Raw genomic sequence first — 6,000 nt, 5'->3', positions numbered from 1 at the left:
AATTCGTGACTACCCCCAAAAAATTGGAAAATCCACTCAAAACATAAAAAATTGAAATTTTTATATGAAAAACTTGTTTTGGCCATATCTCCTTAAATATGCGTCCTAGAGCGAAAAGGACTTTAATTCGTGACCACCACCAAAAAATTGAAAAATCCGCCCAAAACCCAAAAAATTTGAAATTTTTATATGAAAAACTTGTTTTGGCCATATCTCCTTAAATATGCGTCCTAGAGCGAAAAGGACTTTAATTCGTGACCACCCCCAAAAAATTGAAAAATCCACCCAAAACCCAAATTTTTTGAAATTTTTATATGAAAAACTTGTTTTGGTCATATCTCCTTAAATATGCGTCCTAGAGCGAAAAGGACTTTAATTCGTGACTACCCCCAAAAAATTGAAAAATCCACCCAAAACCTAAAAAATTTAAATTTTTATATGAAAAACTTGTTTTGGCCATATCTCCTTAAATATGCGTCCTAGAGCGAAAAGGACTTTAATTCGTGACTACCCCCAAAAAATTGAAAAATCCACCCAAAACCCAAAAAATTTGAAATTTTTATATGAAAAACTTGTTTTGGCCATATCTCCTTAAATATGCGTCCTAGAGCGAAAAGGACTTTAATTCGTGACCACCCCCAAAAAATTGAAAAATCCACCCAAAACCCAAAAAATTTGAAATTTTTATATGAAAAACTTGTTTTGGCCATATCTCCTTAAATATGCGTCCTAGAGCGAAAAGGACTTTAATTCGTGACTACCCCCAAAAATTGAAAAATCCACCCAAAACCCAAAAAATTTGAAATTTTTATATGAAAAACTTGTTTTGGCCATATCTCCTTAAATATGCGTCCTAAAGCGAAAAGGACTTTAATTCGTGACTACCCCCAAAAAATTGAAAAATCCACCCAAAACCCAAAAAATTTGAAATTTTTATATGAAAAACTTGTTTTGGCCATATCTCCTTAAATATGCGTCCTAGAGCGAAAAGGACTTTAATTCGTGACTACCCCCAAAAAATTGAAAAATCCACCCAAAACCCAAAAAATTTGAAATTTTTATATGAAAAACTTGTTTTGGCCATATCTCCTAAACTAAGCGTCCTAGAGCGAAAAGGACTTTAATTCGTGACTACCCCCAAAAAATTGAAAAATCCACCCAAAACCCAAAAAATTTGAAAATTTTATATGAAAAACTTGTTTTGGCCATATCTCCTTAAATATGCGTCCTAGAGCGAAAAGGACTTTAATTCGTGACTACCCCCAAAAAATTGAAAAATCCACCCAAAACCTAATAAATTTAAATTTTTATATGAAAAACTTGTTTTGGCCATATCTCCTTAAATATACGTCCTAGAGCGAAAAGGACTTTAATTCGTGACTACCCCCAAAAAATTGAAAAATCCACCCAAAAACCCAAAAAATTTGAAATTTTTATATGAAAAACTTGTTTTGGCCATATCTCCTAAACTAAGCGTCCTAGAGCGAAAAGGACTTTAATTCGTGACTACCCCCAAAAAATTGAAAAATCCACCCAAAACCCAAAAAATTTGAAATTTTTATATGAAAAACTTGTTTTGGCCATATCTCCTTAAATATGCGTCCTAGAGCGAAAAGGACTTTAATTCGTGACTACCCCCACAAAATTGGAAAATCCACCCAAAACCCAAAAAATTTGAAATTTTTATATGAAAAACTTGTTTTGGCCATATCTCCTTAAATATGCGTCCTAGAGCGAAAAGGACTTTAATTCGTGACCACCCCCAAAAAATTGAAAAATCCACCCAAAACCCAAAAAATTTGAAATTTTTATATGAAAAACTTGTTTTGGCCATATCTCCTAAACTAAGCGTCCTAGAGCGAAAAGGACTTTAATTCGTGACTACCCCCAAAAAATTGAAAAATCCACCCAAAACCCAAAAAATTTGAAATTTTTATATGAAAAACTTGTTTTGGCCATATCTCCTTAAATATGCGTCCTAGAGCGAAAAGGACTTTAATTCGTGACTACCCCCACAAAATTGGAAAATCCACCCAAAACCCAAAAAATTTGAAATTTTTATATGAAAAACTTGTTTTGGCCATATCTCCTTAAATATGCGTCCTAGAGCGAAAAGGACTTTAATTCGTGACCACCCCCAAAAAATTGAAAAATCCACCCAAAACCCAAAAAATTTGAAATTTTTATATGAAAAACTTGTTTTGGCCATATCTCCTTAAATATGCGTCCTAGAGCGAAAAGGACTTTAATTCGTGACTACCCCCAAAAAATTGAAAAATCCACCCAAACCCAAAAAATTTGAAATTTTTATATGAAAAACTTGTTTTGGCCATATCTCCTTAAATATGCGTCCTAGAGCGAAAAGGACTTTAATTCGTGACCACCCCCAAAAAATTGAAAAATCCACCCAAAACCCAAAAAATTTGAAATTTTTATATGAAAAACTTGTTTTGGCCATATCTCCTTAAATATGCGTCCTAGAGCGAAAAGGACTTTAATTCGTGACTACCCCCAAAAAATTGAAAAATCCACCCAAAACCTAAAAAATTTAAATTTTTATATGAAAAACTTGTTTTGGCCATATCTCCTTAAATATGCGTCCTAGAGCGAAAAGGACTTTAATTCGTGACTACCCCCAAAAAAATGAAAAATCCACCCAAAACCTAAAAAATTTAAATTTTTATATGAAAAACTTGTTTTGGCCATATCTCCTTAAATATACGTCCTAGAGCGAAAAGGACTTTAATTCGTGACTACCCCCAAAAATCCACCCAAAACCTAAAAAATTTAAATTTTTATATGAAAAACTTGTTTTGGCCATATCTCCTTAAATATGCGTCCTAGAGCGAAAAGGACTTTAATTCGTGACCACCCCCAAAAAATTGAAAAATCCACCCAAAACCCAAATTTTTTTGAAATTTTTATATGAAAAATTTGTTTTGGCCATATCTCTTTAAATATGCGTCCTAGAGCGAAAAGGACTTTAATTCGTGACTACCCCCAAAAAATTGAAAAATCCACCCACAACCCAAAAAATTTGAAATTTTTATATGAAAAACTTGTTTTGGCCATATCTCCTTAAATATGCGTCCTAGAGCGAAAAGGACTTTAATTCGTGACCACCCCCAAAAAATTGAAAAATCCACCCAAAACCCAAAAAATTTGAAATTTTTATATGAAAAACTTGTTTTGGCCATATCTCCTTAAATATGCGTCCTAGAGCGAAAAGGACTTTAATTCGTGACTACCCCCAAAAAATTGAAAAATCCACCCAAAACCTAAAAAATTTAAATTTTTATATGAAAAACTTGTTTTGGCCATATCTCCTTAAATATACGTCCTAGAGCGAAAAGGACTTTAATTCGTGACTACCCCCAAAAAATTGAAAAATCCACCCAAAACCCAAAAAAATTGAAATTTTTATATGAAAAACTTGTTTTGGCCATATCTCCTAAACTAAGCGTCCTAGAGCGAAAAGGACTTTAATTCGTGACTACCCCCAAAAAATTGAAAAATCCACCCAAAACCCAAAAAATTTGAAATTTTTATATGAAAAACTTGTTTTGGCCATATCTCCTTAAATATGCGTCCTAGAGCGAAAAGGACTTTAATTCGTGACTACCCCCAAAAATTGAAAAATCCACCCAAAACCCAAAAAATTTGAAATTTTTATATGAAAAACTTGTTTTGGCCATATCTCTTAAATATGCGTCCTAAAGCGAAAAGGACTTTAATTCGTGACTACCCCCAAAAAATTGAAAAATCCACCCAAAACCCAAAAAATTTGAAATTTTTATATGAAAAACTTGTTTTGGCCATATCTCCTTAAATATGCGTCCTAGAGCGAAAAGGACTTTAATTCGTGACTACCCCCAAAAAATTGAAAAATCCACCCAAAACCCAAAAAATTTGAAATTTTTATATGAAAAACTTGTTTTGGCCATATCTCCTAAACTAAGCGTCCTAGAGCGAAAAGGACTTTAATTCGTGACTACCCCCAAAAAATTGCAAAATCCACCCAAAACCCAAAAAATTTGAAATTTTTATATGAAAAACTTGTTTTGGCCATATTTCCTAAACTAAGCGTCCTAGAGCGAAAAGGACTTTAATTCGTGACTACCCCCAAAAAATTGAAAAATCCACCCAAAACCCAAAAAATTTGAAATTTTTATATGAAAAACTTGTTTTGGCCATATCTCCTTAAATATGCGTCCTAGAGCGAAAAGGACTTTAATTCGTGACCACCCCCAAAAAATTGAAAAATCCACTCAAAACCTAAAAAATTTGAAATTTTTATATGAAAAATTTGTTTTGGCCATATCTCCTTAAATATGCGTCCTAGAGCGAAAAGGACTTTAATTCGTGACTACCCCCAAAAAATTGAAAAATCCACCCAAAACCCAAAAAATTTGAAATTTTTATATGAAAAATTTGTTTTGGCCATATCTCCTTAAATATGCGTCCTAGAGCGAAAAGGACTTTAATTCGTGACCACCCCCAAAAAATTGAAAAATCCACCCAAAAAATTTGAAATTTTTATATGAAAAACTTGTTTTGGCCATATCTCCTTAAATATGCGTCCTAGAGCGAAAAGGACTTTAATTCGTGACTACCCCCAAAAAATTGAAAAATCCACCCAAAACCCAAAAAATTTGAAATTTTTATATGAAAAACTTGTTTTGGCCATATCTCCTTAAATATGCGTCCTAGAGCGAAAAGGACTTTAATTCGTGACCACCCCCAAAAAATTGAAAAATCCACCCAAAACCCAAAAAATTTGAAATTTTTATATGAAAAACTTGTTTTGGCCATATCTCCTTAAATATGCGTCCTAGAGCGAAAAGGACTTTAATTCGTGACTACCCCCAAAAAATTGAAAAATCCACCCAAAACCCAAAAAATTTGAAATTTTTATATGAAAAACTTGTTTTGGCCATATCTCCTTAAATATGCGTCCTAGAGCGAAAAGGACTTTAATTCGTGACTACCCCCAAAAAATTGAAAAATCCACCCAAAACCTAAAAAATTTAAATTTTTATATGAAAAACTTGTTTTGGCCATATCTCCTTAAATATACGTCCTAGAGCGAAGAGGACTTTAATTCGTGACTACCCCCAAAAAATTGAAAAATCCACCCAAAAACCCAAAAAATTTGAAATTTTTATATGAAAAACTTATTTTGGCCATATCTCCTAAACTAAGCGTCCTAGAGCGAAAAGGACTTTAATTCGTGACTACCCCCAAAAAATTGAAAAATCCACCCAAAACCTAAAAAAATTGAAATTTTTATATGAAAAACTTGTTTTGGCCATATCTCCTTAAATATGCGTCCTAGAGCGAAAAGGACTTTAATTCGTGACTACCCCCAAAAAATTGAAAAATCCACCCAAAACCCAAAAAATTTGAAATTTTTATATGAAAAACTTGTTTTGGCCATATCTCCTTAAATATGCGTCCTAGAGCGAAAAGGACTTTAATTCGTGACTACCCCCACAAAATTGAAAAATCCACCCAAAACCTAAAAAATTTGAAATTTTTATATGAAAAACTTGTTTTGGCCATATCTCCTTAAATATGCGTCCTAGAGCGAAAAGGACTTTAATTCGTGACCACCCCCAAAAAATTGAAAAATCCACCCAAAACCCAAAAAATTTGAAATTTTTATATGAAAAACTTGTTTTGGCCATATCTCCTTAAATATGCGTCCTAGAGCGAAAAGGACTTTAACTCGTGACTACCCCCAAAAAATTGAAAAATCCACCCAAAACCCAAAAAATTTGAAATTTTTATATGAAAAACTTGTTTTGGCCATATCTCCTTAAATATGCGTCCTAGAGCGAAAAGGACTTTAATTCGTGACCACCCCCAAAAAATTGAAAAATCCACCCAAAACCCAAAAAATTTGAAATTTTTATATGAAAAACTTGTTTTGGCCATATCTCCTTAAATATACGTCCTAGAGCGAAAAGGACTTTAATTCGTGACTACCCCCAAAAAATT

This window comes from Haematobia irritans, chromosome 5 (genome assembly GCF_050003625.1).
Source record: "Haematobia irritans isolate KBUSLIRL chromosome 5, ASM5000362v1, whole genome shotgun sequence".
NCBI classification, from domain to species: domain Eukaryota; kingdom Metazoa; phylum Arthropoda; class Insecta; order Diptera; family Muscidae; genus Haematobia; species Haematobia irritans.
Note: the sequence above shows the minus strand (reverse complement) of the source record.